The 16,825-nt window shown below is 28.3% G+C and overlaps 1 long non-coding RNA gene across 2 annotated transcripts; it reads left to right on the top strand.

Annotated features, from left to right (window-relative positions):
• Positions 1-1,426: 1,426 nt before the first annotated feature.
• LOC129960706 (uncharacterized) lies at positions 1,427-14,100 on the top strand. 2 transcript variants are annotated; one of them, XR_008783674.1, is made up of 3 exons: positions 1,427-1,511; positions 2,757-2,860; positions 13,192-14,100. It is a non-coding gene; the product is annotated as an uncharacterized LOC129960706 (long non-coding RNA). The 2 variants fall into 2 exon arrangements; XR_008783673.1 differs by having other exon boundaries at positions 1,427-1,515.
• The last annotated feature ends 2,725 nt before the right edge of the window (positions 14,101-16,825 follow it).

Raw genomic sequence — 16,825 nt, 5'->3', positions numbered from 1 at the left:
TCCTTCCCCCTGGAGATGAGGCGTGGAAGTTTAGGAAGGGAAAGTTCGCAGTCAGATGAAAAAGTCGATCCCAAAGCAGCTGCTGTGTTGATTCAAGATGGGTCACTGATATTACTAAATCAAACTTGTAAAGCTCACAATTTAATTTTTAATAGAAGACTAATACCTAACAATATATGTTTTAAAACAAATTTGTCTTTCATATTTTGAGACAAGTCTCAAATTTTTTATATTAATTTTGTATATTTTCTTATTATTTCCCTTTATAAATTTTTATATAATCCATGAAATAGAAAATTGAGTCAGTTGCTTTTAGAAATACATTTATCCCAAATTTAAACTTTTAACAAGATAGTCATAATCGTTTCATTTTATTTTGAAGCAGAGATAAAAGATTATTTTTATGAATGAATAAACGAAACTTGGTAGTTTCAAATTTGATTACTGCGAATGTCGGTAATTTCTAGAATAATTACCAATAGAAGAGTTTTACAACATTATAGTCATAAGCCAAACCATTATTTGCTTCAAATTAATTGCACTAAGAGGTTCAAATAAAAATTGGAAAACCGGAGCAATGGAGCATTTGAAACAGTTCGCACTGGTATACTCTACTAGCCGAAAAAACTTTGTGAGTAACGTTTAAACTATGCAAAATCCATTATCATGGGAAAATTCGAGTACAGACATTTTTATTTCTTTTATGGGAAACTGATAACCCATTGCTTTCTTGTCATCAACAAAATATAATAGATCTGTCTTATATCCATTGCTAATTTCATAATCAGTTCCTACCTGTTTAAATATCTTTGTTCACACTTTCTTCAGGAAATAAACCAAAATAAAGGATTTTATGCACTGATGTTCAAAAAATACTTATAACATCATTTAATTACAGTTTCTGGCAGGAACTATAAACCACTGCTGATTATTTTGTACCCAACTTCCGCGTGGGCTTAAAGGGCAATTTGAGTTAACACCCTATATTGAGCAAGATCTTTACCAGCAGTAACCTCATTTAACGACACAGTTTAGTTGAAGCCGATTCGAATTCTTCTTGTTTTTTATAAAAAGGCACTTTCTTATCATATAAATCCTGAAGAATTCTCAGCCATTTGGAAGAAACAAAGAAAATTATTTTGTCTTTTATCTATTCCTTGTAATAGCTTTATGTTGAATAGAAAGCCTTCAAACAATTCTCATCGAATTGTCGCACCTGCATCATTATAGAAGTGAAAGAGGCCCGAAGGTAGGGAGTCGAGATCATTTTTTATGAGATCTGAAAACAAACTAGCTGAGAGGCATGGGACAGCTGTGGAAGGCCTTGGCACTAATTCAGGTTACTGAGTGAAGGAAGGGGAAGGGGACAGAGCTTGTTCTGAAAAAAAGAAAACTTTCTGGCTTAAAAGGTCCGTCTTCAGCAATTTCTATCCATCCCGGTGATCATCTTCAAAGCTTGAAGCGAGGGAGGTAATCATCTGGTGCTAACAAGTTTCCAGTAACAGGAAGTTGTAGGTATAAATTGTGTGTAACTTATCTGTCTTTGTTTTGCGTTGATGTTTGAAATCATTTATTTTGTTTCGAATGAAGACTTCATGGTACCTAGATTTTAGTTTAACTATGCATATCTTCTTCCTTCTGGATTTTTAAAAAATTAATTTCACTTTTGAAACGCATTTATCAATTTTTTTCCCACTCTTTTAGTAATAACTCTCTTTGCTGAGCAGTTTGTTTTCCTTTATTATTTCTGTTACAATTTTACATTCGAATTTCCAAAAAAATTAACTTCGAAAACAGATATCATCTCTGTTACATCAATATGTCGAATGTCAAATTTGACACAAAAATTTTATTGATTCAAAAAATTTATATAAGGTAGATGCATCTTTCCTTAAACTGTTACACCAAAATTGCTTATATTTTGTAATTATGGTTACTAATATGCAACATTTTTGTATAACAGCAAATTTAATCGGTAACTACTGGAGATCTAAATTATTAAAGGTATTTAGAGGTCTAAGACCACGTGATGCTTAAAATCTCACTTGGCAAATGTTCTCCATTCGTATTAGGATAATTGGAAGCCTAAATACTTTCAGTTGAGAGCGTCGTTGTAATTGAGCAGTTTTGCTTTTTTTTATACAATTAATGTCTCTGAAGGAAACAAAAGGATATGAAAGTTAAAGGGGTCGAAATACAAAATGCTTGAACTTTATACAAAATAATTGGGAATTTTAATAATCTCAGATCAAATTTAAAGTTTAAAACAATGCTGTTTCATGCCATTTAAACAAAAACGTTTCTTCTTCAGCTCCAGTTTGATTAATTTCCAGTCCATCCTGTTCATTTTTCTAATAGTTATTTCAAACCAACTACAAAAACCCTTAAAATTGCCATTCTTCTATTTGATGAAATGAATGAAAGTAATAAAATAAAAAGAATATTTAATACAAAAATGATTGTTGAAATGATGAAAATGAGCAAAAATCGATAAACCATAAAGTTTGGTTAAAGTGGACATAAACATTTTTGGAAATTGAATTAAAGAATTTAAATAGAAAACAAATTCTTAAGAAATTTGTGTCAGAAAAATTATTTTTTCTCTATTTATATATAGATAGAAGATACAGACTCAAAACACGGAATTACAAATAAACAATGCATACAGTATTCCAGAAATAAAATATTTTTTCTGAGTAAAATATAATATTAGAATGTTTAATAGTTTTTGATCTTAAAAATTTGTCCATTTTTAGTGACAGGCTGTGCTGCTCCTGTATCTAACTGTTAATAATAGTGTCTTCCGGCCTATACCACGGAAAGAAGTCCAAACATCAATCAGCATTTGAGAGAATACCAGGTAAATATAAAATTATTATAACGAATAAACACTACATAAACAGTGATTATAAAAAGGGTTTTAAATATACGCTTTTATTAATGAGCTAAGAAATAGAAAATATTTTTTTTATAAAAAAAAAGACATCAAAACAAGATTGTAATAGCGTCAGACGCTAATCTCTAAGCTAATTGTAGACTGAGTTCTAAGGACTATGTAAAAATTTATTGTTTTTGATACTCAGAGTTACTTAATCTCTTCATAGCATTGTTTTCAACTCAGAAGGCTCGCATAATTACGTTTTTCGATGGCTATTTTGTAGACAAAAAAAAATTGTTATCTTTTTTTAAGCCATGCAGAAGAAGTATAATGAGAAACTTTTTTTTAAACTTTTAGACTATATTGCCAAATCATTTTTATGAATATTATGTGAACTTAGAATTAATTTGCCCATAATGACTATTAGATGGTGCCTCTCATATTGAATCATTTTTTTTTAAATATTGCATATTGCTTTGCCATCGGGAACACACAAGTGTGCGAAATTTCAGAACTTTATTACATCAAAAAACAGGTGAGAAGTATGTTTTAATAAAAGCATTTAATAAACAATAAATCAAACTGTACTCGTATGGTTTCACGAATTTGGCAGAGAAAGTTTTGATAAAAAAATTTTTTTAGACAAATTGATTATGGCGATGCTTCTTAAACAATCTCAGGTGTTGCCCAACTTATCTGATGACGGTTCAAAATTACGATTTCATCCCAAAAGATAGTCCTTTCAGCTGCAGAAAGTGACATAATATAACTGAACTAAATTAATATTCGAAATAGAATTCATAAAAAATTAGTAGATCAAAGGTGTGTCGTGGTTTGAAAAAACAAGAATATTCATTAAAAATATTTTTATATCTCTTGTAATTGAAATGAAAGTGTTAATACGACTCATTACTGTAAAAATAAATGCTATTTTATTATTCAAAAATATAAAAGAGCTTTATTTCGTAACTATAAATTCGGAAGATTCTTAAAAGGGACTATAATAGACATTTAAATTACAGTAGGACTTATTATCTAAAAACAAATATGAAGATATTTATGAAATCAAAATTGATTATTGCCCATATAAACTATCGTTCCTTTTATAGCCAATAAAATGAAGTGTTCGTTTCTCAGAATAAAAATTTTTAAAACAATATCACCCAAATAGTATCACTAAAACAGCATAATGTGGAGGCGAAAGTAAAAATACCTCCTATTTAACACTTTAACTAGCACTATCGTTTGGTCAACTCTTTCTTGGCGATATATCGTGATTTTCATTTTAAACACCATTCTGGTGCTTTGAATTTAAAGTTAAGTTGTTTTTTCCTTAAATTATTTTTCTTGATATCAGTCACAAATTGACTAAAGCAAAGTTTAGAATAACGAAATGATAAAATTTTTCCTTTCATGGGGACTTTCTTTCTGATGATCCTTACGGTCTATGCGATAACATTTGATAATTCCTTTACTACTTACCTAAATTTCCAATCATAAAAATTGAATTCACTAAAGCAAAGTTTAGAATAATGGAATGATAGAATTTTTCCTTTCATGGGGGCATTCTTTCTGATGATCCTTACGATCCATGCTATAGCATTTGATAACGCCTTTACTAGTTAACTAAATTCCCAATCGTAAGAATTAAATTAAAAATACTTTTTTTTATTAATTATAGTTTACTTATAACTTGTTTTAGTGAAATCCTCAAAAAATTCGATCAGCAAGTTTGTTTAGATCACAAAAAATAATAATAATAATAATAATAATTGTTACTGAATATAAAATTAAAATTTTGAAATTTCTACCAAAGAATTAGTCAAAATATTACAAAATTCTGCTAGTTTTAAAATACCTTTTCCGTGATACTGAAATATACGTATACGCGATATAGAGTGATACTGTATAATAGATACTGTATAGAATTTTATTTTATCTAAAGGACTAAAGTTAAAAAATGCATACTCACATTTTCTCTAAGCTTACTAATATAGGAAAAACAGAAAACATCTTTTTTCCCGCAAAAATACATATTGATTAAATATTTTTTGTGTTCCTGTAAGTACATTTCAATGTATTTAAGGTAATTTTATTCTTCCACCGAAAACACTCATCAGTTTCTTATCAAAGAATATATTTAAGAGTAAGATCAAATGTTTTATGTTATTAACATAATGTTTAAAAAGTCTGAATTTTCCAAAAGGATATTCATTGCATTCACGTGCAATTTCAGGTAGTAATTATCAAACAAGATAGTTATCTAAATAAGCAATTGAAAATTTCAAAATTTCTGCGAAACCGAGCATAATAAATGAAAATTTTTAAAAAAAATCACAAAACAACATTAAAATAGGTGAAATTTTTATAAAAATCTAAGTGTGAGAAACTAAGAAATGTAAATCAAGTAACACTTTAATGGACTAGTTTTTATTTGATCAGTATATTTTTTAAACTTCTAATTTATAAGTTGCTTCGAAAAGAACTTATAAATTCTTTCCATTAACTTACTAAATGATATATACATTCTACTAAACTTCATGTCAGCAAAGATTTCACAGAATTTAAGCCAATTAAGTGATACAGAATATTCTACGTGGCCGTAACTAGGCTACACACAAACCACACACGATTTTCTAAAAGACACACATTGTCTGATAACTGACCCACTATCTGCTGACATTTAGTTGTACTCCACCCCCCCCCTAAAGCTCAATATGATTATTTTCCCTATTTAAGAGAGTTTTAATTTATTTTAAGCAATAAAAGTTCATTAAAAATAATCCTCTTAAAAAGAATTTTAAAAACTCTTTACTTCTTCTCTTCTTAAAAATATGTATTCATTTAAACTGAAGTAGAACTTCAAATAGAATTATCCATATTCCTTCATAAATTTTTAAGCCCATCATTGTTCCCCTATTGAAGCATTTGATTTGAAATGTGATCACGATTCTATCAAAGACAATTTGGAGCAGATATGCAATCAAGAACTAACTATCATGCTCTTATTTTCGAATTCATTATTGTAAATTGTAACTGCTAGCGTGTTCTTTGTTATACTACAGCAAAGTGGCCTTATAACTTATTTAACTCAAAGCATTCTACGCAATAATTAATTTTGGAGCTATACAACATCAGCATTTTTTGTGCAATAATTTATAAAAATAATTCTATCTCAAAAAATATCCCTAGAAGTAAATTTTTAATTGCAGAACTGTTTCCAACCAAGTGCTTAAGACAGCAATTAAATGCTTAAATGCTTTCATAATTGATATGTTTGATACTTCATGTTCCATGAGGATTAAAAATCATTAAATTTCATCAAATTAAACCAAACCAATCATTGAGCTATAACCCTGATTGCAATGGCATTTCAAACCTAAATACATAATTTATAGCAGAAATTCTTTGTTTTATGAGAGAAGGTAATAAGCAATATCAAGAACTGTAAGACAAATGGCATGACTGACATATATCTAATTCTCTCAATAAATGAAGAAATCCGTAATCGTATACAATAAATTCATCGAGGTGGCCATGCCTAAGGCACGTGAGGAGAATTTTTAATGCACTTTTTTTGCACATGAAATACTTTTCCTTTCATTTCCCTGCATCTAAGTATCTTCTCTAATCTTCTCATCATCCATCTTCCCTCTTTCCTTCAAGAAACTGTCATTCGATAATTGCTGTCCTTAACTATCTCACATACAAAAATGCCGTTAGCTGTTGTTGTGAAACAACATCGAAAACGTTCGGTGAACTCATGACCAACTGAAGGTCATAAGTCAAGGATATCTTCCTCTATCCCAATATGCTGTTTTACCCGAAATTCAGCACTTACCATTAATTCTTTTCATCATAAAACTCAAATGGTACTTGATTTCCTAACTATTCTGGTTATTATAAGGTAATGAAATCAAATTAATAAATTTAGTTAGTATTTTAAAAGAATATTAAAAGAGTTAGTAATATTCCTTTGTTTCATTGACTTTCATTTATGGATAAATCTTAAGACTTTTTTTTCTGAATTATAGAAAGAAAAATTGATGTGTATGGCAAATGAATAAGCATTCTAAAGTAAGACTTACCTTTTACAAATTACCAAAAATGTACAGTTGGAAAAAGTCATTGACAACTTGCTGTGAATGAATATAACACAAAAATCCTTTTCTCTTAAATTCGGCATATGACAAGAAACTTTAATCACTCTAAAAATCTATTGCCTTCACTTAGTTTTCCTCAATTTAAATTTTCTAACTCTCAGACAGTAGTATTTTCAGAAACAGACTGATCAAACCACGCAAATGCTGCGGTGGGAACTACGCCATTCCATTTTTTTGATCCAATCCTTTAGCAAGGACGCTAACAAGTTCTCCACACCTGTCTGTCAATGCTCCCCTACAATCATGGGTCACTCTACAACCCCCTCTGAGCGTTCCTTAATACAGTGTATTGCAACCCCCTTCCCTTCTCGGTGAAACCCAAGCTTCTCTATTCGCATTCACCAAGACCCTATTCCAAGTAGAATAGAGTAACGAAAATTAGAAGGGATTGGGTATCCAAAATTCCACTCCCCACCCTAGCAACAATGACTAGTTTCGGTAATAACTTCGTTTTTGTCGTGGGGGCTTTTACGTTTTACGTTACAGGCTATAAGCAAGGTTACTTAGGGGTCTATTGAACAATGGGTCTAACTAACTCTAGATGACAAAAAATCGAACTCATTTTCTGCATCGATTACTTTATCAAAATGTTTTACTCTCAGATTCGTACTTACGATCACCAAGACTCACTAAAGAAATTTTGGAAAGGAAAAGTGATTCATGGCAAGCTCTTTCCGCGTGTCAAAATTTGCTTTCTTTTCGATGAAGGTGAAAGAGAATAAATTCAAAATGTTCCCTTCAGAAAGATCATTTTATAAATTAATGTCTCAAGCTGAATTTTCATTGATTGATAAATTGATCTGTTTAATTAAATTTTGATATTTGTATGAGTTGTGCCATGTGGTAGAGAATTTTGAAGAAATCCATCACAATTTTCCAGAATATTCGTAATAAGGAATCGTAAATTAAAGATTAAAAATTATAAAATAATTAAAATTAAAAATCTACCCTTCATTGCATTAATAAAAGTGTGATTTTAAAGATGTATTTTACTTGACTTATTTTATATGAATCCGCAAATTTATTTTCTGCCGGTATACAGAATTAAATTTAATAATTTTGACAGATTTCATCCCAAGTTTAAATAATTAGCAAATTATGCATTCTATCCTCAACAGAAGAAATATTGCGTTAATTTGAATGCAGTTATGCTTCTAGATTTTATCAGAAAATGCAATTTTTTCTATTAAAAATATGTTAGCTGAAAAAAATTTTCATTGCGTTTTAGCATTTAAATTATTTCTGATGCTCACTCAAAAATTTCTAGCAATCCACAGATTCATTTTCTGTCGGTATACATAATTAAATTTAATAATTTTGACAAATTTCATGGCAAGTTTAAATAGTTAGCAAACTGCATTCTTTCCTCAACAGAAGAAATACTGCGTTAATTTGAATTCAGTTATGCTTATAGATTTTATCATAAAATGCAAATGTTTCCTTTAAAATTATTTTACGCTGAAAAGATTTTTGACTGCATTTTAGCATTTAAATTATTTTTGATATTCAATCAAAAATCTCTAGAAATTTTTACATAACAATTGCTCAATTAAAAACATTGAATACAAGAGTTAACTGTGAAAAATGTTTTCTACTTTCATAACAAAACAAAAAAAAAATATTTGAATAAAACACAGAATGTACACAGATTGTAACGAATATTCAAAGGTTATGAAATTCGAAATTTCATACGAATGTGCACTCAATCTAAGTCGTATGCCAGTCTTGGATTGTTTTTGTTTTTACTATAACCAAAATATTTAGCAAATTCACCTAGAAATCCAGGATAATAATCAAAAATATCTACCTTAATGAATCAAATGTCACCCTAGATATTATTTACGACACGATAATAAAACTGCAACTAAAATAAAAGACAAAAAATAGATATATAAGTCTTGTAATTTTCTGCTTCAGATGACCCAGTGGGATAATAGATTACTCAAATGCCAGCTTCCTCAAAATATTAAATTTCAAAAAAATTGTAGTATTTCTGTCTTTTATAGCCGAGTTTTACACTATTTTATTACGAACTCCGTAGACGGGCTCCATGTAAAAAATATATACAAAAAAGAAATGAATTTTGCTTTTGGGTCATTAAATGATCCCATCTTTTCTTTATTATTATAAAACTGCATTTAAAGTGTTCCGCAGCCACAACTTTTCAGTAGAATGATTAGTTTTCTGTTTTTTCAGAAAAATATATAAAAATTGTTAAGGAAAGTTTTACCTCATGGTTGGCCAACAGAATTACTGAAAAAGCAAAACAGAACCACTGACGCAATGAAACTCAACTGAAAAAAGTTTCCTGTTGAATTTCATCCAAATAAATAACATGCAGTGCACTCAAATGATGCTATGTCTTATAAAAAGGCTATGATGGTTTCATATGCCCGAAAGTTTTTAGGTTTTATTTAATAAGTATATAAATACATAGCCTTTAACAATTGAGTCACTAAGTGATCCCACGTGTTCTTCATGTTTAAAATGTCCACCTGGTCATCCGGAAGTTAAAATCAATAGCAGTATTACGGTAGTGAATAATTCTGGACACGAAACCAGTTCGTTTATATACATTTTGCTGAGAACAAATGACTTTTAGATGAACTTGTTTATGACTGACAAAGGATGAATCAATATTATATGAAAATATCGTGCAGAAAATATAACATTAAGCAATGATCGATTGCGAATCGATGTACAAACAAGTTTTCAGAAGATATTAGTGACTTTCCAAAGGATATTGATGATATACATTTCCATCAAGAAAATCATTCAGACTGCCATTCGTTGAAAGTAATGAACATTAGTTTCTTTCACGTCATCCCTATCTCTTCGGATTCATAATGCTATTTGAAAACAAACGGAATACAATGGTTTCAAATTTTATAATTTGAAACCACTGTATACTCAGAATGATGTATATTTGAATTTAAAGCAAGATAAATGATATTTCAGATTTTTTTTCTCTAATCTATTCATTATAACTCTTATTAATTTGAAAACTTTATTATAGTTTATAATTGTTAATAAATTTAAAAAACTCTTAGATCGGAGGAAATTTTTTAAAACAATTTTTCAAAATATAATTTTTCACCTGTATTCATAAAATAAATTCGATTACATAAGTCAATACGTATGGGACCTTTTAATTCAGTTTCAACTTCCTAAATATATGTTTCGATTCTTGATGAACAAGTACAAATTTCTTAAGAAATATCGGAATATTAATTTTCAAGATATTTCCGCAGAAAACCTAAAAATTATTTGATACTTAAATATTTAACAAAAAAATGAAATATATATGCACCTATTCACGATAAGTCAAATCATGAGGAATATACTGCAAGAAAGGATGCTTTACTTTCTACTTTTATAAAGGTAATTCTAATCGAATGTTAAAAATTGATTAAAACATCTTAACTTTGCATAAATATTTCAAATATACTACTTTTTTTGACTCGCCGTTATTTGTATTAAATCTCTCAAATATGACTAATGACTTTTCCCCTTTATCGAAAGATTGACGGTGCTTTAATATTGCAATTTTCAGGCATCAGTCATAAGCATCCTTTTCCAAATGCCGAAGGTCTTAAATATTAACAAAATTAGTTACCGGTAATTGCGTTTTAGAAGAATTACCTACATCACATACCTTCAATTACTGTATTAATAATGATTGTAATTTATTATTAATTTTAATTATAATTGCGACATTTTAATCATTAATAGTTACAGTTGTTTTTACTTAAACGTTTACTGAAACAAACCTGCGGTTTCAGCAGCAGCAATATGTTTTATGAAGCTTTCAATTTTTATTTCAGTTAAAGATTTTTTAATTGTTAACAACTTTATTTTTTTATGTTTATAAAAATGGAATTTTGTAAATGATTTTTCGCCTGTTCTATAATAGACCAGATGTCAAGAATTTTGAAATTTTGTATCTTTGTGTGTTCTCGATGCCTTTTAATTATTTTAATATTTTCAGAACTATTAAATATTAACTTTTCAACTTATTAAAATAAATTTATAATCCATAGTTATGATGGAAACTGGTCGTAAATTTGAGAAAATCTTATTTCATAAATTCAGAATATTTATAGAAATAAATTCAAAATTAAAATCTCAAAAAAGCAAAATTGATTAATTATTTTTAAAAATCAGCATTCTTAAACATTAATAAAAGTGTATTTTTAAAGCAGCTCTTATTAATTTTGTAAAACCAATTTTTATTGCAAGCGCAGCATCAACTATAGCCAATCATCATGTATCCTTTAGCTTCTTTAGACATACTATATTTTCACAATTTGTTTTTTTTTTTTAATTTGAAATTTTCCTGCAGTTAATGAAAGCCAAAAGATAAATGAGCCTTTTTTGTATTCACATTAAAATTAGATTCTTCAGAACAAAATTACCTTTACAATTTAAAGAGAGAGTAGTCATAATGAAAAAAAAAAAAATAGAAATCACAGTTGGATTCTATTCTAAAATTTGTCCTTGTGCTCTTAAATATCTAGACACCTAGATTTAACTCGGACAATCTGAACTAGTCTTTTATATTGGTTAGTTTTATATGAAATAGAGAACTCATAAGAAAGCTGGAATCATTCTTGACATTCATTTCCGTGTCTCATTCAGTATGAGTTCTCTAGCTTGCTGATTGATAGATTGCAAAGTTTTTAATCTGCCTATTAAGTAACGCAGACTTAATTGTAGTTTTTTATAGAAAAATCTATATGCTTGTAGCAGCCTTCTAATTATAATTCTCCTTATCGGCACATATCTGCACAGAATCAAAACAATTTAAATTTAATAGAAGCGATTAGACGAATTGATCTATATATAACTTTGGATGGAAGTGAAGAAGGAATGAAAACTCAAATCAAGAAATTCGTAGTTATGATTTTATAAAAGAATAAATGAATCAAAATGTATCAAATCCACTGTATAAAAAAGAAATTACCCAAACATGAAAACAGATTTCTAAACAGAAGAGCAACGAAATTTTTTTTATAATAATGATCGTTGCTCTGGACATTTTGTGCGGTTATGAAGTTTTGCTCTTGGATGAAGTTTTGCTCTTTTGCGTGTTAGCGTGAACTTTGTGGTTTATTAAACAAAGATTAAATAATAATTTAATAACCTGAAAAGTTTCAGGGGGTATTCTAAGCAATAACTCAGGTTTGAAGTAAATGGAATGATTTTTCAAATCGAATATTATACATCACAAGAACTTATTATTTTTAACAAATTCAATGATAATTAAGTTCTATTAATGAGTTGCGTGCTCACTTATGTATTGCTTGAAAATGAAATACTAATCAAAGCATTTCCAAATAATTATGAAACAAGTCCAAGTGGAACCGGGTTGTAATTCCAGCGGCATTATTTTACATGGTAGAATATAAAGACGCTTTCGTTAGATGTCTGTGCATCCTAGGTAAAATAAAGTGGTTAATAAACACTGTGCGTAGGTTCTGTGCACAGTAACGCGATTTTCGTAGGCAACATATGTTAATGAAACCAGTAAATACTGGTTTATTATATACATCTGTTATTATTTACCGTTAAATCAAGAATGTATTTGAGAATGAGAATAAGTCATGCCATGCAGTTTCTCCTTGTTGCAAGGATTTTAACCATGATCATGAGAACGTTTTTAAGTAATGCTTATTTCTTTTTAATCAAACTGATGTCTAAAAAAAGTAGAAAGCCAATAATTTATTCAATGAAACTAACGATGACATTTTGATACATTGAGCATTTCATTAATATCTATTATTCTATAGAATAAAATGCTCTTAGTTGTGGGTTTTTAAAATGAGCTCTTAGTTCACTTAGATAAATATCCTGCTTTGACTATCCTACTAGAGGTTTATTTTACAAAGCTACTGGTAATGCAACTAAACAAAATATGCATATTCATACTAAGTGAAAATTTGAGAAATAATGATGCCTTGAAGGCATGAAAAAAAAATTATTAAAAATATGCATTTCATGTGTTTATTTTTAATAATGATGGCTAAAATTTCTTTTTAAATATTCAAATGATTTTGCAATGTTTTCTTTTACCTAAAGCAAGCATTCAAACTAATTCTTAATGTACATGTTTGAAAAACTTATGACTGTTCTTTTTCATTACTGGCATAGGTGCATATTCCAGAATAAAGATACATCTTCAGTATTATGACAACCTACGAGCGAGAATTATTTTATCTGCCCTTGCCACCAAAGGACGAGCATGGCTTTTATATGAGCGTTGCTGTCCTTGCGTTTCCGTTCGATAATAATGGAAATGTCGACTCCTTCAGCGCCTGCTGTGGGCCTTTTATCGACATCTTTGAAATGACTCCGGGATGGATAGACTATTTTAAGGAACATTATATTAGACGAAGGAGAATCACTCATCTTTTACTAAGTTTCCATAGAAATAAAAAAGAAATGCTACAGTATCTGAAAGATAATTTACCTGGAATTATTATAGGGGATTTTGACAAAGGGATACCATATGGTCCCATGCGAATAATTCATAGCCAAACAAGTGGCAGTTTGTATGACAAAGCAGTCAAAGCCTTAATGTGGCTTAGAGAGCTTTTCTCTGAAATAAGGGAGTTATTTTCACTTCCTCGATAATTCCCGATTAACGTTTTTCAGAACTTCCATGCCATTTTTTCAGCTCTAGTGATAAATGGAATTCATTAAAGAAAAATTGCACAATTAGATAGTCATTTTATCTCTAATTTCAAAACATATACTGGTGTGCCAAATCATAAAACTTTCATCAGCTCTGTTTCTAAATATAAAAAATAATAATGATCTAGTAGACACAATACAAACATTAAATAGCTAGGTCATCAGATAATTATTAAAAGACATAGCCTTTATTCAATAAGATCCATTCAATTTATAATTCTTTCCTCAAAAAGAAATGAATTTCAATGGATTTTATTTCGTTCATATTTATTTTCATGTCATTTTATTAAACTGTTTAAAACTATATGCGCTTGAATTCAAGAATCTGATATTTTCTAAAAAAATTCAAAAATAAATTTCGTTCTATTTAGTCATATCTGGAAAAATGCAATAAAACAATCATTCTCGAACATTTTATACTGTATCTATTTTGAAAGTAAAATAAGAGATGTTTTTTTTTTTATCATTTTTTAAAATTAATAAATGTAATAGTTAAGTACTTAATTTTATTGTTTAGTTTGAATGTAATGATTACTTTAAACTTTTTCGATCGTTCTGATTAAAATAAAGAACCATTTTAATATTTGATCTAATATAACGTTATCTAATCTAAAAAACTAATAAAACGATATACTTTAATACATCATTACCCCCAAAAATGTCTAATATTGATTTCAATTTAAAAAAAAATTTTTTTTATTAACTCACGGTTAACGAACTAATTTAGCTATATAACACTTTCATTCAACTTAATACCGCTTTTATGCAACTAAAATAACATTCATTTGCATCTAAATATGAATATATTAAACATATAATAATTTTAATTTTTTTCATTTTAGACAAATACGCTTATTCAACACTTTATAGAAAAAAAGGAAGCGCACAAGTTTTGAGATTGATATATGCATCTAATCTAAAGAAGACAGCATAGAATAGAATAAAAAAAGAAGCATAATTTCAACATTTAGATAAAAGTCATTTTTGACGAATAATCAACAATACACTAAACGTTTCAAGCATTGTGTACCAATCATATCTGGACGAATATTCTAAAAAAAAACATTTTTTGTAGTGGTTTTTACTTTGAAAAAATATATTGACAGTACGAATTTTCGTACACGAAAATATATTTTCATGAAATCTGATGTAAAACTACTAAATTCATAAATCCAACATTTGGACACTTTAATGAGATATTGTATCATATGTTGACATTGTTTAAAAAATTTATATAATCAATTTTAAGTTTGCATATTTCATACCAAACAAACAAAACTTTAAAAAAATAGTTTTTATATTCAACATTTTCAGTTAACAAACATTGGAACCAATTTTACATTTTTGTGGGATTGAAAGCAAAAAAAAGTATTTTCAAGTTAAATAGAATTAATTACCTTTCATATATTCATAATCATCTATATAACTCACTCTAGAAAATGATACCTCAATTTTTTTTCCACGATAAATATATACTAATTCTCTTGTACACATTTCAAACTTTAAGTTATTTGCTTATATCACTCTTAAGCTGTGTGCATTATTTTATAACTCCTTTGCGTATACTGAAAAGTGTAACTCCTTCACGTACAGTGAAAAGTGTAACTCCTTTGTGTACAGAGAAAAGTGTAACTCCTTTGCGTACAGTGAAAAGTGTAACTCGGAGTAAAAGAAAACGAAATTACAGAATCAAATCGAAAACTCGCCACGTTTTAATTTAACTTTGAAGTACATCAAAATTAAATTGATTTTTTGTTAGTTTCTTATATGTCAGAATGACATACAAGTTAGAGGGGAAATGTATTTTACTCTATCATATACTTATTTGTATTTTCTTGAAAATGTAATTTTTTGGATTTTTGTTTCTGTATTTCATATCGGTGTTAGATTGTTATGTCCTATATAACGTGTTATATCTAGGGGTTTGAATAATATATGTGTTAACTGGTTTTGTTAAATTGGTACTTCAGTAACTAGTACATTGTTCGAATTGTACCGATCTTTTTATTGTTATGTGCTTATATATTTTTTTTCAATTATACTTATTTTACTTTGTACAAGTATTGTATTTTCATCAACATTTTAATTTTTTTTTTTCGTTGTAGTTTATTTAATATCTATTTCATGTAGCTTTTGTTGTATCTGGTTATTTCTATTAAATCTTTGTTCAATGATTTTTATAAGCTGAAGTCTCTGCAGCAAGTAATTCTCTGCGTGTAATTGAATCTATCCATTTTATTTGTTGTTGTTTAAACTGTATTTGATTGTATTGCTCATTTTCTTGAAATAATTGGGAATTTTTGTAATAAAGGTGTTGGTTGATTTGCTGTTTCAACTGTCTAATTTTCTATCACAAAATGATTCATACATTTATGATAATATTATATTAATATATACTGACATAAGTTGTCGTCACGGAAAAATAGATATACTGCGATGTAAAAATTTTGAAATGTAAGTGTTCAAATTACTGTTAAAGGCTGGAAAATCAAAAATATTTTAATACCAGTGGTATTTGCTTCTTTCTCCTCTTCCAATCTTATTCTTTAGATTTCCTTCTATCCATGAAGTAAACATATTTTCTTCATGAAACAATGCAAGTGAAGATATAACAGCTTATAGATGAGAGTGCCTGAATGCTTCTTTGCCTTAGATGGCACTTATTACTTTTCTATGTCATGCAGTATGGAATTTTCAACATTGCCAATATATACAAAGCGTTTTTCAATTATTTAAAATATGCTGGACCTTTTAATTATTTTTCAGATTGAAGACAATTAATTTACTACGTTTTGGCATCATTTATTTTTTATTTTTCATTTATTTATTTATTTATTTATTGCAATGATTTCATTTTCCTTTTCTAGTCTTTAATTATATGTTATGATGCATTTAAATATCACTGAAATTGAAATTTACAAGATTCTCCAAACTTTCTAAAATTGAACCCAACATAATTAGTTTATTAGTTGGGAAAAAAACGTTTATTAAATTTCCATATTTAAAAACATGAAACACGATAATTTAAATATAAACTTGAAAAAACAAAAGATTACAAATTGTTCGAAGTTTTCCCTGATAAATGTTGGAA

This window comes from Argiope bruennichi, chromosome X2 (genome assembly GCF_947563725.1).
Source record: "Argiope bruennichi chromosome X2, qqArgBrue1.1, whole genome shotgun sequence".
NCBI lineage: Eukaryota > Metazoa > Arthropoda > Arachnida > Araneae > Araneidae > Argiope > Argiope bruennichi.
Note: the sequence above shows the minus strand (reverse complement) of the source record. Positions and strands in the feature narration are given on the sequence as shown.